The 16,513-nt window shown below is 40.3% G+C and overlaps 1 pseudogene; it reads right to left on the bottom strand.

Annotated features, from left to right (window-relative positions):
- Nucleotides 1–2,582: 2,582 nt before the first annotated feature.
- LOC101396434 (mediator of RNA polymerase II transcription subunit 7-like) lies at nucleotides 2,583–7,950 on the bottom strand (annotated as a pseudogene).
- Nucleotides 7,951–16,513: the final 8,563 nt, after the last annotated feature.

The raw sequence follows: 16,513 nt of genomic DNA, 5'->3' as shown, positions 1-16,513 counted from the left end.
ACGATAATTATCTTTCTCAATCATAGTGGGTGAAATCTATGAGGACTAGAAAAGTAGGTTCCATCCTAGTACTATTTAGTAGGTTATTAAACACAAGGGGATATGACTACTGATTTCTCACTCCCAATTTTCTCCATATTAGTTAATTACTTCATTATTCACTAAGCTTCTCAGGCAGAAGGCTAGGAGTCATTCTTTAGTCCTATCTTTTTTTTTTCTTTCAGAATTTAAGATTTCCCATGGAATTTTAATCCTTTAATCCACCCACACACACACACAACACAAACCCATAAATTCATATACAAATAATGTTCTGACTCTTGTAACAATGTTATAATGTGATTTGCTTAGTTTTTTACTGCACAAGGATTTGCAAAGCAACCAAAAATTGGTTTTGCCCTTCTTAGCCTAACATCCTCCTCAAAAATATAAAAGGGTTGAGATCAAAGAAGGAAAAAGATTTCTTTGGAGAGTTGCTCAAATGTTATGCAATGTCCAGCTTGCTCCCCACCATGGAGACGAGCAGGCTCCCATTCCCCTTCAATTTAAGTCTGGACTATGTCTTCCGGAGTCTCTGGAGCCCAAAGGTCTACACTAAACACATGCAAGAAAAAAACAAAAGATGGGGCTGGCCACCTCGTTGCCTGTCTAATAGAGAGATGTCTACTTGGGAACAGCCTGCATTCCCAAGATTTGTAAAGGAAAAAGATCCATGAATGTTTCACATATTGGGGAACGGGCCTGAGGCCATTTTAAACTGGACTTTGCCAGCTCTAGGGCTGCAGACCTTAATAGAGCAAGTCCCTGAAGAATGGTATAATGGAAACCAGGGACTGAGGGAAGAGTCAAAAGTGGACATCTGGGAAAAGGTATTATCTTTATCAGTGATTCTTAATCTTGAGCATGCATCAGAATCACCTGAGGGCTTGTGAAACCACAGTTTGCTGGCCCCCATCCCTAGGGTTTGATTCAGTAGGTCTAGGACAAGGCTTGAGAATTTTCATTTGTTTTGTTTTGTTTTGTTTTGTTTTGTTTTGTTTTGTTTTGTTTTGGTGAAGAGATCAGCCCAGAGCCAACATCCGATGCCAATCCTCCTCCTTTTTGCTGAGGAAGATGGGCCCTGGGCTAACATCCGTGCCCATCTTCCTCCACTTTACATGAGACGCCGCCACAGCATGGCTTGACAAGCGGTGTGTCACTGTGCACCCGGGATCCAAACCTGCAAACCCTGGGCCGCCGCAGTGAAGCGCACACACTTAACCGCTGCACCACCCAGCCGGCCTGAGAATCTGCATTTCTAACAAGTCCCCAAGGGATGCTAATGCTGCTGGCCTAGGCCAACACTTGGAAAACCACTGACCTACATTAACAGAAAGGCTGACAGAGATCCTCAGATACAAGGCAGACTCTTCACCAAAACCTTGGAGGGAAAAGAGAAGAAAATACAGAAACAAAATCTCAGTGCTCCAAACAAGTTGATTTCTTGCTCATATAAGGTCAGATCAGATGGGACTGGCTTGGTAGAGTTAACGAAAGGCTGGCCTAGTCCTTACAGTCCTTCAAGGACCCAAACTGACTGACACTATACCCTCTTCAAGTGGCTTCCAAAGTTATCCCGGGTTGGCCATCCAACCAGCAGATGAGAGAAGAGAATGGAGGACCATGCAAGAAATTTTGGGAGGAGGTCTGAATTCCTACACCCATTGCTAAGAACTTCCATTGCTAAGAACTTAGTCACATGGTCTTACATAGATGCAAAGGGAGTGGGAAAATGTAATCCCTGGCAGGGCAGTCATATCTCAGCAACATATGTCAGGAGAGCAAGAATCTCCAGTGAACATCTAGCAGTCTCTGCCACAAAACCCCCATCCCATGGCAGGCTTCCAGCCTTAAGTCTAAGTTTAGCTTTGAAGGAAATGTATAGTTAATTACATAGACATTTTAATTACCAAAATGAATGTTTGCAACTAAAAGTGACCAAAGGACATACTATTTGAGTGACCGGAAAAAAGTTAGGGGACCCATCAGGATAGGGACAAGAGGATGGGATAGTGTGTTTACAGGAGCAGTCATGAGGAAAAATAAAATTGCTGTTTTAAAACTCTGTAGAGTTCCTCTCTTTTAACATGTTACACTAAGTTTTTAGAGATTAAACAAATTTTTAAGTGAAGTAAATCTAAAGATTTCATAATTTCACATTTATTATACAGTTTGATATCCTTTATTTATCTATCATTCTTAAAGCAAATAACAAATCGACTTTTCACAGATGAAAGCTTGCTGTTACTGAGGATATTTTTAACCTTTTACTCCAACTCCAAAAACAGGAATGTTCCACACAATAGCAGCAAACACTTTGCTTTTTAAGGAGATTACGCTTAATGCAGGTGTACTCATTTGCCTATGCTTGCCATAAAGCAAAAATTACTGCCTGCGACATCTCATAATTCATAAAGTTGGAGAGTCAAGCCATTCACATGACTTCTAGTTATATCTCTTTTAGGACTAAGAGCAAATTAACTAATATATGATGCTATTTATTAAAAGAGAAACAGAAAAACAAGAAGAAAAAGAAACATCCTTCAGGGTCTTTCATTCATTTCATCAATTAGGACGCACAAGACAGCATCTTTCTCTGTAATCCTTTCTCTGTAATCCGGTCTCTCCTGTGAGCTGAATTTCTCTTTGTTGTTCATTCTGGCCATTACAATACTTTCTATCATCAGCAGCATTGCTTCGGTTTTTAGTCTCATCCCTGTTTCTGAGTGGGACAAATCATCAGGCAAAAAAGCCAAGCAATTTTGGATCATCTCAATGCTTTGTTCCAGATGCTTTTGAAACTTGTCAGCTGTTTCAAGACAAGGATGGTTCTGTACCTCCACCATGACTCTCAAGGTCTCTCTTACTTGGTAGGGTCGGTATTCATTTATGAAAGGATGCACAGGGACAAAGAGCAGCTTAAGATCTTCTAGTTTCTCTTCTCCTTCTGTATTCCCAGGGCTCCTTATCAAGAAATCTAACAGGTCTAAGAAATTAATAAGGACAGACGTTTTGAGTTTTCTCAGTTCTTTCTTGTGATCAAACTGCATAGGATGAAGCTGTTTCATGTCCTGACTTTCTAAAGGGCAAGTGATAAGATCATCACATTGGAACTGGTTGTTAAACATCAAATATAACTGTCCTTTATAGGAGGTGGAGGCTTGGGAGCTAGGCCTTCCTGAGTATTTTCATCTGTACACTCCTTGATGTACTGCATGGGACGTGGTGGGAGGAACTCACCTGCTATGGTTCACCCACTGTGGAAGATCGAGAACCTCAAGCTCTAGGTTTACACTGATAGCTGCTTTCACCACCCTTGCCAACATCTGACTTCCAGACTCCTTCTCCAGAAAGAAACCACTGATGCTTTTTTTTTATTCCTTTCTTTTACTTACATGTCACATCTAGTCTATTAGTAAATCATGTTGGCTTTCCCTGCAAAATATTTCCCAATTTATTCCATTTTCCTCCATTTCTGCTGCTCTAAACCAAGACCAAACCATCCCTCACCTCTTGGCCTGTCACTGCAAAAATCCTTAACAGGTCTCTCTGCTTCCAACCTTGTCCCCAACCCCTGATTCATTCTGCATATGGCAGCCATGCCTTACATTAATTCACGCATGTTATTCCACTTTCAACAGTTTCTTATTGTTTTTAGAATAAATCAAAACCCCTCCGTCTTCTCTCACTCATCTACCGTGCTCTTCTGCTCTAACTTAGCTCTGACCACAGTCATCAACGCCCACAATAAAACAATTTTATTACAACCCAAACCAGTTAGGCATTTTATTCAAATTATAATGGAACATTTTCTTATGGAGTTCTAAATATCCAAACAAAAAAGCTTCATGAGATCAAGAATGAGAGGCAAATTTGAAAAAGCTTGTTAAAAATGTGAGCCATTCAATTGCTAAATAATCACATTTTACAGTAATTGAATTATTAATTTAATAAGACATATACATATCAGGGCAGATAGTACTGGGATAGGAAAGTGATATGTGCTCAAGAGTAGACAGTGCATTCGTCTTGAGTATCATTTTCTCAGTATATATTTGGCTTCTATTTTGCCCTTCTCCTTTTTCTTCAAATATTTTTTTCCTTGTTACTTAATGGCACTATTATGACATAAAGTTTCAAGCTTTTGTGTCCAAATTCAGCCACTCCATCAATATTCATGGCTCCTCAATGCTGTGCCAAGCTCTCTTCTAGATGCTAAGAATACAGCAGCACATACATGGTCTATAAGTTGCCTTTTCAATGACAACAGGCACGTAGTTATCATCATATTCATCGACTTGTTCATGATTGAATTTGATCAGTAATAATTACTGATTACAGTAGTCTCTTTAACAGCAGCATTAGTAATTATTTTTTTAGGTTAAAGAGACTTCTGTCCACATGACAGTAGCTTGATAAATCTTGTTATTACCAAGCATCATATCTTATAGATAATTAGTTTATCTGCAGACTTGTGAAGTTCAAATGAAAGGAAGGGGTAGAAATTTATGATCACAGAGAATGGGACCGCTAGGTTGGAACCCCATAGTCTTAGGATCAGAGAGCACCAACAGTGTACACAGAAAAACAAATGACACACAACTGTTGGGTTATGGCCAACAGAAGAGGTGAAAGAATGTCAAATGTAACTCGTCCTCTACGCCCTCCTCTGTCTCCCTCTCCCTCTCTCTCTCTATCTTTATCTCTATCTCTATCTATCTCTATCTCTATCTCATTCTGTCTCATTTTTTCCCTCTGTCTACCCAAGGCAAAACTTGTAATTATTCTCAACTCACCCAGATATCTTCTTTTTTTAATTATTTTCTTATTTTATTGCTTTTTAACTTCAGGCAATTAGCTAACAGGTAATTTCCAAAAAAGATAAAGAATATAGAAACAATAGAGCAAATTCTCACTCTCGAGATACTTTCTCATGGCCCTCTGAGGTTTTTGCACTCCATTTCTCTTTTTTTTCAATAGTGTAAGCCCTCGTACTGCAACTTTCTTGTCAAAGCATTACAAGAAATAATTAAACAATAGGACACATTGTTAAAAGATGGAAAGCCTCAACTCACGATATCCAACTTCAATATCCAGATGGAGTGTGTCACATGTGATGGAGTTAGGAGTTTACAGTCTTCTCTAGAAGGAACTACAAAAGAAGATGGGGGGTCAGGAGTCTCTCAACTTTGCACAGAATCAAATTATCTTAAGAAAAAGGAATATAGATATGTTAACTCCTCTGTGCCTCAGTTTTTTCGTACTTAAACGGAAAGGTTTGGACTTGGTAATTAATATAATAATCACATGATGCTCTCATCATACACTAAGGTGAACACAACTGACTCCAAGCAACCTCGCCCAGACCGACCTTAGAAGCAACAGTCAGCCCCGGACAGAACTATGAAGAGGAGGTTGTTAATATGTGACTTTTTAAACCAGTATTCTCTGTGCCATTTGTTTAACTATGTATAAATCTGTCCCTCTGGTATTTGACTGTTAGGGTTTTGTATTATAAGAGACAAAACACAAAATCTCTTTACAGTATAAACTGTACATAACTTATAGAAAGAATCCAATAATACTCACTTACACCAACATTTTAGGCACTGTGTTCTCTCCCAGGTTTATTGGGATTTTCTTTCTTCCTTCTTTCTTCCTCTCTTTATGTCACTAAACATTAATTTAACCCATGCTATGAGACAGATAGTGTGGCACGTGCTGTGGACATGAGAATAAATGAAATATAATTCCTACCCTCATACTGCTCATTTCTTACAAAAGAGACAGGTTTATTGTTAGTTAATAATAATAAAACATGAAATAGAAACAGAGAGAAAGAAAGTGCTCTTAGAAACATAGAAAGGGGCAATTAACTTTATCTAGGAGTTTTGGAGAGGCTTTCACAAAGAAAACTGTATTTAATATAGAAGCATATGAGAGTTTGTTTACCAGGCAAAGAAAGATCTTTGTGTGTCCTGAGGAATAAAGGAAACATTACAATCAGGGGGACAATCATGAGCAAATATACGAAGAATAATGTATATTTTGTTGTAGCCAGAACTTAGAACAAGAGGCCAGAGATCAAATTTAAAAGATTATAAATAGACTTCCCTCCACACAGAGTAATTTGTAGTATATCTTATAGACAGTTTGAAACTAGTGGAATCCTTCTTCATGCTGTATTTTTATAAACACCCCTGGAAGTAGAATGGAAGATGAACAGATTGGGGGAAATCAGTTGGGAAGCTATTGGACTAGTTCAGATGAGAATCAATAAAAAACAAGAAAAGAGACAGGGCACTATCTGAGAAACAAATTTACGGTAGAATAAGGTGCTGGTATCCTGAGGACTACGGAGGAAGAAAAACTGTAAAGATTATTCAGATTTCAACAGATTGAGAGAATAAGTGGACTGAGATGCCATTAACTATTACTAGGAATATGGGAGCGGAAGCTACTCTAGGACAGAAAATAGTGAGTTCAGTTTTAGATACATTAGATTGTAAATGCCTGCACAATATTCAGTAGTTCATTGAACAGATGTTTCTGGGCCTCAGAAGAAATGTCAGAACTGGAAATGTAGGTTTTTCACATTGAAACCACAGGAGTAGATGAAATGACATAAGGAGAGCATGTAGAGGATGAAGGAAGATGTTGAAATGATAAGGATACTAGTTTCTTTTGTTTCAAAATGGTAAATAATTCAGAATCTTTATAAAATTTAAACTATACAAAAGTCATAATCTAGAAAATTTACCCTTATATCCCATCCTACTGTAACTCCACTCTTCATTAATAACCATGGCTCAGCATTTACAATTAATGATTTTTCTCTGATTGTAAAATAAAGGACCCCATACTGATAAGAAACTGATAAAGAATGAAAAGTATGGTGGCCCGGGGTTCACCAGCTCAAATCCTGGGCACGGACATACGCACCGCTCATCAAGCCATGCTGAGGCATTGTCCCACATAGGGCCACTAGAAGGATGTACAACTATGACATACAACTATCTACTGGGGCTTTGGGGAGAAAAAGGGGAAAAAGGAAGATTGCCAACAGATGTTAGCTCAGGGCCAATCTTCCTTAAAACAAAAAAAAGGAAAGAAAAAGAAATTTCTGTTTCAAGTGTCCCAGAAATCTGAATTCTATAAAATAGAAAGCTATTTCCCTTGCCTACCACTAATACGGAGCATTATAACAAATTCTGAGAGGTAGACAAAAGCAGGAAAAATCCACTTCTCCAACTGTACAGTTGCCCTTCAATATTCTTGGGGGAGTGGCTCCAGAACACCCTCACCCACCCACCGTGGATACCAAAATCCGAAGATGCTCAAGTGTCTTATATAAAATGGCATAGTATTTGCATGTAACTTACAGCACATCCTCCCGTATACTTTAAATCATCTCTAGATTATTTATAATACAATGTAAATGCTGTGTGAATAGTTGTTACACTGTATTGTTAAAATAGGTCTGTACATGTTCTGTACAGGTCAACCATCATAGTCCTTTTGGTCCATGGTTGGTTGACTCCATGGATGTGGAACCCACAGGTACAGAAGGCTGACTGTACAAACACTTTAAAAAAAGGAAAAGAATAGAGCATAGCTGTCTACTTATAGATATGGATTCAGTCATTAAAAATCTATGTCAATCTTTGCTAAACTTGAGGGGAAACATTAGGCAGCAAAAATCTTATTTTTCAAGAGTTGTCATAACTTATTTTGCCTTCAAGGCCAACTTGTCTGAAGGGAATCACGACCTACCAGGCCTTAGATGATGGAGCCCCTCCTACATCTCTGAATGTACCTCCTACTACCTTCCTCCTTGGTCACCCTGCTGCAGCCTGATTTGACCTCTTTATGTTCCTCTAGCCTCATAATTTCTTTACTGAGACAGGACATGTTACTCTTACTACCAGAAATACCTTCCCCCAGGTGTGTACATGTCTTGCCACATCGTTAGGACCTTTGAGATATTGTGATTTAAAATAAAAAATATATAGTTGGTCTTTTACCCCTTTGGGGCACAGAGTACTAAAAACCCTTGGAATTTCCTAAGAGAGGAGAGCAATAAAGGCATCTTTTGTTATGTTAATGAAGTGATTTTTGGAAGGCACCTAAGGATGGAGGCTGGTTACCAGTGGAAAATGGCCACGTGATTAGAGGGTTGGGACTTTCAGTCCCATCTTCCTAACCCCTGGGAAGGGAAGAGGGGCTGGAGGTTGGGTTCACTCACCAGTGGCCAATGAATTAATCATCCATGCCTATATACTGAGGCTTCCATAAAAACACAAAAGGATGGGGTATGAAGAGCTTCCAGGTTGGTGAACACATGGAGATTTGGGGAGAGTGGCAAGCTTGGAGAAAGCATGGGAGCTCCGCCCACTTCCCACATACCTTGCCCTGTGCATCTCTCCCATCTGGCTGTTCCTGAGTTACATCCTTTTATAATAAACTGGTAATCTAGTAAGTAAAATGTTTCTCTGAGTTCTGTGAGCTGCTCTAGCAAATTAATTGAACTCAAGGAGGGAGTCCTTGGAACCTCCAAATTATAGCTGGTAGGTCAAAAGCACAGCTAACAACCTGGGCTTGTGATTGGCATCTTTAGTGGAGGACAGTTGTGTGGGAGTGAGCCCTTAACCTGTAGGATCTGATGCTATCTGAGGGTATAGATAATGTCAGAATTGAGTTAAATTGTAGGACACCCAGCTGGTGTCCTAGAATTGCTTGTTGGTGTGGGGAAATTCCCTCTCTCCCCTACATTGTAACTGGATGTAGAATTCTTAGTCATGTCGGAAGAGTGGGATTTGCCAGAATGGCCCTTGGCTCATGGAAGCATGTGGTTTGGGAAGAAAAAGGATGAAAAGGTGGAGGATGAGGAACCTTTGATTCCTGGGTGGCCACTTGATCACTCATGGTATGGAGCAGCAGCTATGCTGCAATCAGTTACTAAAGGTAAAAGTTATTGTTATCTGAAATAACTAAAGGGAAAATTTGAAGAGAGTACTGGGTCAGACCTTGATGCTAGACCAAGCTCAGATTTCAGTGAGTCTCAACTTTGACCATTAGCCTTAAAGCTGCCTCCCAAGAGAAAATCTGCAGGGAGAACAGAAAGTACATCTAAGACTTCTGGTCACCAAGCAGGTAGTCAAAGTGGAATAAGGGCAAAACCAAGAAACTCCTGAAACCAGGGTGTACAGTGTAAAGGAGTTGTTTCATTTGTGTATCAGCATCATCAGCTTCCTAAGGAACCTTTATTAAAATGGTTATGAAAGTAAGTCATTTAGGGCTGTGTCTTGGGTTTTGAGTGCTACACAGTGGAAGAGCATGTTTGGGTTGATACAGGACCCGCAGCTCACTGTGGGACAATCACAAATGACTGTATGTGATCCAGACACACAGGGGGTTGTTCCCAAGGGAACAGCCAGCTTGGTGTACTAGACAAAAGCCACTGCAAGGTTTGTTTATTCTGAGAAGAGGGACTCTCCATCACCCCCTGTAAATGCCAAGTAGAACACCCCAGATGAAGCAGATGATATGCTTCTTATGCAAAGCCGTGTGGGACTGGCTTTACGATGACCGGGATTTCACTCGCTGAATATGCCCATTACCCAGGTCACGGTAAATGCTGTGACCATGCTTTCACATGGCCATCGCAGCATAGAACTTTATTGTTGCAAAACCGAAAAACAGTTCCAGAAGCCTTATCAAATTTGCTGTCTCAGCCTCCCCTCAAGGGTCTTACAGATGCTAATAAAAACAAGAGAATGGGAAGAGGCCCAGGAGAGTCAAGGGACTCTTTCCAACAAGATAAAAGTTTTTAAAGGGTTATTAAGAAATAAGATGAGTAAAGCAAATATTGATGGGGTAAAACAAAGAGAAAACAGAAAGGGGAGAGTCACAGGACTCATCCGGCAGGGTGGAAATCTTTGGATGGTTTGTAAGAAATGGGATGAATAAAACAAACATTGATAGGTTAAAACAGAGGTTTTAATACAGCATTACCTAAGGTTGGGTGGGCCAAAGGGACCTCCTGGTGGTACCCCAACATTAAAGGGGTCCAAAGAAGTTTGCTCTATTTACCTGTTTGGAAAAATTTTAAAAGTTGAAAGGTAGAGATTAGTGTGAGAAGCCTGACCAGCAATTGCTTGGGACAGTGGTTAGGTAGATTAATCAAGCTAAAAATTGACAAAAGGGCAGGGTCTCTTGGCTCAACTCCTCATTGGGGACCCAAAGCCTTTTACGCAAGAGTAGTTAAAACGGTCAGGGGGTGGAGAAGAGAAGTTTCCAGGACTCCTTGATATGAGAGTCCCACAAACTGTGATACCAAAACACATTAGTGAAGCCCTGACTCGGGCTACAGTTAGATTGAAAGAATGTAAAAATTTAATGGTTGATAGGATTACGGAAATTGGAATGTTTAAGTAGGCTTTATGTAAGCAAGTTTCGTCTAGCTTTACCTGAATGTTTTCTGGCAAACATTTTCCCTATCTAGTATTGTAAAATCAAAACTTGCTGATGAAGTCCTAATGGAGGCCACAGATAAGAATGTAAGTGTTGATGAAATTAAGTTAAAGTTTATAGGCAAATTGATGTGTTTGAACTGGCTTACTTCGTGAAGTGGTTACGTTTCTTTTATCTGATTGTATTATGGGAATGGAAATTATATCTGATTGGGGAATATTTCTCCTATCTAGTGTTGTAAAACAGAAGGCACATAAATCTGCCCTTCAGGCAATGTTAACTGGACTTGTTAAATGGGAATCAGTAAGATTGCCTGAGCCCACATTGTGGAATAGAGCTGGAGTGCTGGTGGGGACAAATTCTCTGTGATAGCCTTGTGTGGAGCCTAGACTGTGGCTTACAGCAAAAGCCCATGGGCGCCCCCCAGCGACAGCCGCTAGGACTTTGGGCTGGAGAATGTCCATTTGAGGGGCATTTACTATCTTGCTATCAGACATTAATCGAAGCTCCCTCAATGACTGGAAGACACAAAGTGATCTTAAAGCCTGAAATAGCCGTAACGTCTAGGACGGTGTCAGAGAACTCTGTAATGGGGATGGAGTGTCCAGAAAAGTTCCGTAATAATATAGAAATGGGTTATACAGGATCTTGTTATTGGGAGAATGCAAGGAGGAGATACTGGTAAGCGGGAAGCCTCTTTTCCCCTGGGACTAACGCTAGGACTGTGTGAGGAGCTGTTGGCTTCCATTGTCACTTGAGCAGTGGCCTATAAACAGCTCTTAACTGACTGACAAAGATGTGGATGCCAGTTCCAAGGTGAATGGACAGCCTCCTGTTTGTGAGGCCACCACTCTGATTGAAGAAGATAGAAACAGATCAGCTTGGTGTGCTGAATTGCATGCTATTTTCCTAACAGTAAAGGAAGAATTGAACAGCGGAAAAACCCCTGTGTTTCGTTTTTTACTGACTCACGGGCAGTGGCCAATGGCCTGGCCATATGGTCAGGCAGGAGGGCAGTGGAAACCTGGCCTATTAAAGGGATGCCCTTATGGAGCACGATCCTATGGAAATGAGACAGGTACATTAAAGTAGGACGTGTTGATTTCCATCAGAAAAACTCCCTTCCAGGTTTGGAAGGTGGCTGGAATCGACAAGAGCTATCCCCCATGTGCTTACTTGAGGTGGCCACCTGGGTCCATGAATTGAGTGGACATAGGGGTACTGCAGCAATGCAGAGATGGCCTAATTGAGAAATAGTCTTCTTGCACCCTGAGGCACAAAATGCCAATAAGAACTGTTCTATCTGCCAATGAGAGAGACAGAGACTGCAAATGGCTATGTGGCAGATTCCCTGGTGGGAAGACCCTGAACATGGCTGGCAAGTCAGACTGGTGCTGGTAGCCGTGGGGGGCTCCAAATGGACTCTGGACTGGGCTTTGCTTACCTAGTGGTAGATGAAAATGCTCAGAATGCAACAAAAGAACCAGAATAGAAGATAGTGCACCAGGTTGGATGGCTGACCGCTATTTCTTCAGACCAAGGAACACACTTTACAGCCTATAATGCCCAACAATAGGTTGAGAGATATCCTCCTCAGAGTAATAGCTTGATAGAGAATTGGAACAGGCAATTAAAATATTGGTTGTCTAAAATGGAGAGATAAAATCATGAAGGGCTGGCTTACACACTTCCATACATGAATGAGGCTAAAGGAGTGTCCCCACTAGATTTCTGTTTCTTCTTCTAGATCTGGGGAAGGGGGTGGGGAAGGATGCTAGTATTGCAGTGCAAATCTTGCCAAGGGGGGGAGGACACTGGTATTAAAGATTGTACCTTTTTTTCTTTCTTTCCAACATCACCTCAACTTTTTTTTCCCCTCTACCTGATGCAGTGGTCATAGGATCAGGACTGCAAGTACAAGGGCTGGATATAGGGATGATTTCTAAGAAAGGGATGAAAAATGGGTTACCTAATGAGTGAAATCCAACATTACATTAACACTTCGAAAGAGCTCCCGAGCAAGAAATGATATTATCTCTTAGGTCAATTATGCCAGGTGTCGGAAAGGGTGAAGCCATATATTGCTGAGACCACTCCTGCTTTTGGAGCATGAGAAGATCAAGTGGAAGCCTACAAACCTGAGTGGCCTTGCCCTGGGAGACATTTTCATGGAATATGATGATGGACTGGATAGGTATTAAAGACTGAATGATTCTAGTAATATGTCAGTATCTTTTGACTTTTATGATTGTTTTGCTATAAGGGATCCATGTTCAAAGACCAGAGAAGGAACTGTGATATTATGATTTATAATAAGAAATATAAATTAGGTCTTCGTCCATGGTTCCTGACACAGAGCTCTTAAAACACTTGGAATTTCCTAAGTGATGAGAGCAGTAAGTGTCTTTTTTTATGTTAATGACATGACTTTTGGAAAGCACCTGGGGATGGAGAGTGGATGCCAGTGGAGCCAACCATGTGATTAGAGGGTTGGAACTCTCAGTCCTACTGTCCCCCCTATTTCTGGGGAGGGGAGAGGACCTGGAGATTGAGTTCAATCGCCAATGATTTAATCATCCATGCCTGTATAATGAATCCTCCACAAAAACACAAAAGGATGGGGTTCATAGGGTTTCTAGGTTGGTGAACATGTGGAGATTTGGGGAAAGTGGCCCACTCTGAGAGAGGGAAGCTCTGTGCCCTTTCCTCATACCTTGCCCTATGCATCTCTTACATCTGGCTATTCCTGAGTTGTATCCTTTTACAATAAACCAGTGATCTAATAAGTAAAATGTTCCTCTGAGTTCTGTAAGCCACTCCAGCAAATTAATCAAACCCAAGGAGAGGGTCTTTGCAACCTCCAATCTATAGCCTGTAGGTCAAAAGCACAAGTGACAATTCAGGCTTGTGATTGGCATCTGAAGTGGAGGGCAGTCTTGTGGGACTGAGCCTTTAATCTGTGGAACCTGATGCTATCTCCAGGCAGATAGTATCAGAATTGAGTTGAATTGTAGGACTCCCAGCTGGTGCAGAAGAATTCTCGTTGGTGTGGGAAACACCCCTCCCGCATTGGAGTTGAGTATAGAACCCTTAACCTTGCTCAAATGTTGGTCACCTGCTCAGACTTTCTCTGATATCTCTCTCTGTCCCTCCCTCCCCCTCTCCCTCCCTCACATACACAAACACAAACACATCTCTCTCTCATCTCTTACCTATCTTCTGTTACTATTATTGCTATAATTATACTATAAAGTTTTTGTTTATTGTCTTTCTTTCCCACAAAACTGTAAGTACCATGAGGAAAGCACCTCTATCTTACTTACTGTTGTATCCCTAGTCCCATGGCTCATGGCAGGGGCTCAATCATATACAAGAATGAATGAGGAAATAAATGAATTTATTGTATTTTAGACTTCAAATCTTCTGTCTCCATGACATTCTATGGACTATGGAAGAAATAGGCATATATTTGCAAAACAACTTACAAAAACAGTTCTCTTCTCATTTTGCCTTTATTTTTTTTTTATTTTTTTTTTTTAAAGATTTTATTTATTTATTTTTCCCCCAAAGCCCCAGTAGATAGTTGTCTGTCATAGCTGCACATCCTTCTAGTTGCTGTATGCGGGACGTGGCCTCAGCATGGCCGGAGAAGCGGTGCGTCAGTGCACGCCCAGGATCCGAACCCGGGCCGCCAGCAGCAGAGCGCACGCACTTAACCGCTAAGCCACGGGGCCGGCCCTCATTTTGCCTTTAAATTGTAGAATTTAGATATGTTCAATAATAAGCCCCAGGGCCGGCCCCATGGCTTAGCAGTTAAATGCACGCGCTCCACTACTGGCGGCCCAGATTCAGATCCCGGGCGCGCACCGACGCACCGCTTCTCCAGCCATGCTGAGGCCGCGTCCCACAAACAGCAACTAGAAGGATGTGCAACTATGACATACAACTATCTACTGGGGCTTTGGAGAGAAAAAGGGAAAAAAAGGAGAAGGATTGGCAATAGATGTTAGCTCAGAGCCGGTCTTCCTCAGCAAAAAGAGGAGGATTAGCATGGATGTTAGCTCAGGGCTGATCTTCCTCAAAAAAAAGCAACAACAACAAAAATAAATAAATACTAAGCCCCAGCCTCAGGGAATATAAACTGAAATATAGGACTTATTCGTATATTCCTATGATGAAATAACTAGAATACAAACTCACAGACAGGTGGAAGGGAACTCTCACTAGTTTTTTTTTTTTTTTTATTACGCATTTTCTCAATCAATAAATCCTAAAACTACCATATTGTATATAAGTTGGTGAGTATTTTTAATATCAAGGATGGAGTCTCACACTCAAAATGGTGGTGAACTAATGATTAGTATTTTTAGATTCCATATAATGAAATAATATCAATAAGTGGCTAAATTATTGTTCAGGTTAGTCACCCTTCCACATTGTTTTTGGTTTCTTCTTTGTTTTTTTTTTCAAAATGAATATAGCTGAAAATGCTACACTGACCAATTTTTGTTTCAGTTGTTTCCAATAAAAACAGTCACAGCATCCATATATGAATGAATTAATAAAAATGCATCTCAGTTTCGGCTATCTGTTGATATATCAGTCTAATACTAATTCTGGATCTCCCAAGTAGATTAATATCTATTACAAACAGTCTCTTATGTGTTTTCTTGAGTCCACTAAAAATATGTAGAGAGAAAAATAAAACCTACTGACAAACCTACTTTGTGCCAATCACTACTAACAGAACCCCTCTCATTTTCTTTTATCTTTACAATGTAAGTATCCTCAAAGTATAAATGATAAGTTGAAGCTCAGAAAAATTATCTAACTTGCCCAAGTTTTTAAAAACCAGTAAGTTTCCAAATTGATATTTTAAAAGAGCTCTAATTCCAGAGGTCTCTGGAATTGTATAAAGAGATACAACTATGATTTGTCAAGAGGGAAAATTGAGGCACAACTTAGAGAAATGACTTGCTCTGAATTACAAGAAGGGTCAGTAATAAAGTGAAGAGATATTTGCTTTTTCCCTGTGGAATTTAATTCTCTATGTATACATGTACAAAATTTTCACAATGACCTTCCGTATACAGGACACAAACTTTGAATAGTTCTTCTAATAGTATTTCCCTATAAACGCAATGACCTAGATTTACAAGATGCTTGGGGTTGAGTATTCATTCTGTGTCACAGGAAAAGTCAAAGGTAACCAGACTTGTAGAATTTAGCTTCATCGCATGTTATTCTAAAACTTGGAGCTAAGTAGCGCCATAACAAAGCATTCTCTCATCATCCTTAGATTCCAGGAGAGAAAAGAGGAAAGTTAATATTTGTAGGGCAGGAGATCTTTAATTGAGTGTTTTTCCCTTTTGGATGGTCCAGGAAGGGACAGAATGGTTGTCTCTGACTTAGATATTACTAAACTAGAGTCTTCCTGGCAATATCAAAACTTACCAAGTCAATCTGCCCTCATGCTTATAGCCAAAGATAAAATTGTACACAAGTCATCTGAGGTGGGAGAGATCAGAAAAAGGTCACCTATTTCCATTCCCAGGTGTGCAGCACGGCACCTTTCTACTACCTCACATGATCTCAGAACCATCAACCACCTTCCCCTCCAACACCTGTCCTCACCCAACAGGTAGGAACAGTGGAAAAAGGCAAGATGTAGTCACAACCTTTACTCCTATGGCACTGTTATTGTAAACAGTAGAAGAGAAGGTTCTGCATTGGGGGGTGGGGGGACATGATACAATTGAGCCAATCCAATCAACTATGCTTATAAAAAACTAATAAATATTTTGGAAAGGATTCAATGTTACTCTTAATGCTGTTTTTATTTTACATGCAGTTTCATACCAGGAATCCCATATGCTATACATACAGTTTCAGACACGGAAAATAACCATGCCTTGCTAACTTTCCAGAGGATCCAAAGAAATTTTACACTGACATAATGGTAACATGAATAGCATTTCTATAAATGATAGAAGCTAATATT

Source organism: Ceratotherium simum, chromosome 13, assembly GCF_057802395.1.
Source record: "Ceratotherium simum simum isolate JZ-2026a chromosome 13, ASM5780239v1, whole genome shotgun sequence".
NCBI classification, from domain to species: domain Eukaryota; kingdom Metazoa; phylum Chordata; class Mammalia; order Perissodactyla; family Rhinocerotidae; genus Ceratotherium; species Ceratotherium simum.
Note: the sequence above shows the minus strand (reverse complement) of the source record. Positions and strands in the feature narration are given on the sequence as shown.